A 3008-nucleotide genomic window follows, 5' to 3' on the forward strand; every position below is an offset into this window, starting at 1 on the left:
GTCAACAATCTTATGGTTACTGAGGGAAAGGGGGTGGGAAGGGATACATTTGGGAGTTTGAGATTTGCAAATGTTAGCCACTATATATAAAAATAGATTTAAAAAACACGTTTCTTCTGTACAGCACAGAGAACTATAGTCAATATCTTGTAATAACCTTCAATGAAAAAACATATGAAAATGAATATATGTATATGCATGACCGGGACATTGTGCTGTGCGCCAGAAATTAACACACTGTAACTGACTGTACTTCAATTAAAAAAAAAAGTTTGCTCCTTGAAGAACACAGTGAAGAGGGAAAAGCCACTCCACAGAACTGTGTTCATTATCTTGTAGTAACTTATGGTTAAAAAGAATATGAAAGCGAATATATGTATGTTCCTATATGAATGAAGCATTTGCTGTGCAGCAGATATTGACTCTACATTGTAAATTGACTATACTTCAATAAAAATATATTAAAAGATTAAAAAAAAAGAAAGAAAAGGCATGCCACAGACTGGGAGAAATTACTTGCCAATCACCTTTCAGACAAATGTTCAGGGCACTCTGAGAGCGACAAAATGGAATAAGGCATGATTTTTTTTCTAATAGAAATGGCAGCCGAATGGAGCTAGAGATCAATATGTAATAAACTGTGGGTGAAGGAGGATGTGGTTAAGGCTAACATAACAGGAATAAACACCCAGAATAAGGCAGCGTGTGACGTGGGGAGGGGGGTCCTGTGGCTTGGGGAACTAGGGGCGGCTCCATGGGGCATGGAAACGGGCAGGCAGGGGTGTGCCAGAGGAGGAAATCATGGAAGAAAAGACACAGAGATGAGAAAAATACTAAAAGAAAATTTTTTCCAAAAAAAAGTTTTGCCCTGTTTGTCAACATTTGCCCTTTAATTTGCATTTAAAACCAATTTCTTTAAATATTTCAGTTACAAGTGCTGAATAGTGAAGACATCATGTGTGCTGCAGGCACAGTACTGGCTCCCTGCCTTTCCCCCGTCCTCCCCCCACCCCCCACCCCCAGGCCTTGCTCCTTGGCTCCAGGTACAAGTGGGGACTCTCTGCACTAAGTAAATGGCTCCTGCGTCAAGGGTCAGCAGCCTCAGGCCTGGACGCAGTTGGATACAAAGCGAAGCAGCCCAGCAGCCTTCAGGACAAGATGTGTGCGTTTAACTGTGCTCCAAGGAATTCCAGTGATTGTGCTCAGACCCAACAAGCAGCACCTCCTAGGTGACATCGGCCACCTCCCCACCGTGTGCTAGCATCTTGGCCTGGTTTTCACCACATAAATAGGAGAAAGCAAGTAGTCTAATCGGGTTGGTTCCTGATGTCACTTTTGCATCCCTGAAAGTAGGATGAGAATGAACATGTGTCTTCTAATGTATCTTTTAATGAACCCATCCTTCAATACCTATACCTTCCTGGGGCAGAAAGGGGAAAAAAAAAAAGCAGCTCTCTGGTAAATAGAGGTTGCCCCCCAGGAACAGGCTCACTGGTTAGGCTGAAACATACAGAACAGTTAAGGGTCATTAAAAACCCACTGAAATGTCAGGATGGCTCATTGGAAATGCAAATGCTAACTGCACTGTGATAAACCCGATAAACAAAACAATGAAACCAATTAGAAGGTACTTTTGAAACCTTTTGGCTTTGATTAGTTATAAGGGCAGAGAAAAAGACCAAACTGTTTGATGTTATTTGTCTGCAGGTGGAGTCAATAATCTGAATAGTTTTGAAAGGTCCTAAATGTCTTAGGCCATCAGTCATCTGTTGTGAGACAACCTGACAACCTGGAGACCAGTGTCTCCAGGTCATTTGTCCTCTGCACTGCCATGCTTAGATATAAATGAAGCATCGGCCTCCGGGATACTTAAGTGTCTCTTCTACTGGGCCAGATTCCTAAGAGAACTGATTCTTTTGCTATTGGTCAACTGTTGAAATTAGCATAAAATTAGCATCTAAATTACATTAAACAGTAGAGGAATGTCAGAATACAAATTTATGTCCTTTGATGCCTCAGGTATATGTCAGGGTTAAAAGCTGCTTTTTCATTCTGGTTTATATCTTTAATACAAATAAGATGTATGCATTGGAAAGCTGATTCCTGTCATTTACATTCATTTTCCTTCAGGTATATTAGTTAGATGTGAAAGAGATTTTTTTTTTTTTAGATTTTACATTCACATTTTGTGTGTGTGTACAGTTCTGTGTTTTAACATGTGCATAGATTCATGTAGCCCCTAGTACAGACAGGATACAGAATGGATCCAGTACCTGCAAAGACCCTCAGTAGATAAGCCCTCCTGCGGGTTTGGCAAACACTATCCACGAAGGAAAAGCTGATAAACTGGATTTCATCAAAATTTTAAAAATTTGGTCTTAACACTGTTAAGAGGCTGAAAAAATAAGCTACAGATCGGGAGAAAATATTTGGAAATCACATACCAACCAAGCTCTTATATCCAGAATAATGAGCTTTTATGCAGAATAGAAGTCTTACACCCGGAGTAAACAGCTCTTGAAACTCCACAGGAGGTGAACAAACCACTCAATTAAAAAACAGGCGAAAGCTTTGAACGAAGACTTCACCAAGAAGATAAAGGATAAGCAAAGAAGAAAATGAAAAGGTCATTGGTCTTTAAGGCTATATAAATTGAAACCACAATGTGGTATCATTATACACCTATTTGAACCAATAAATAAAAACATACTGATAATAACAAGTGATGACAGATGTGGAGCAACTGGAACTCTTCTACTTTGCTGGCGGGAATGCAACGTGGCGCAGTCACTCTGGAAAACAGGCTGAGAGGGTCTTAAGAAGGTAAACACATACATCCCATGTGACACAATAATTCCACTTCTAGGGATTGATGTCAGAGAAATGAAAACTTAGAATCACACAAAAACTTGTAATGAATGATTATTCATAATCACCAAAATCTGGAAACCGTTCAAGTGTTTGTCAAAGGCCGGATGGGTACCCAGATGGTAGTAAATCCGTAAAAC

The sequence above is a fragment of the Camelus ferus genome, chromosome 35 (genome assembly GCF_009834535.1).
Source record: "Camelus ferus isolate YT-003-E chromosome 35, BCGSAC_Cfer_1.0, whole genome shotgun sequence".
Classification (NCBI taxonomy): domain Eukaryota; kingdom Metazoa; phylum Chordata; class Mammalia; order Artiodactyla; family Camelidae; genus Camelus; species Camelus ferus.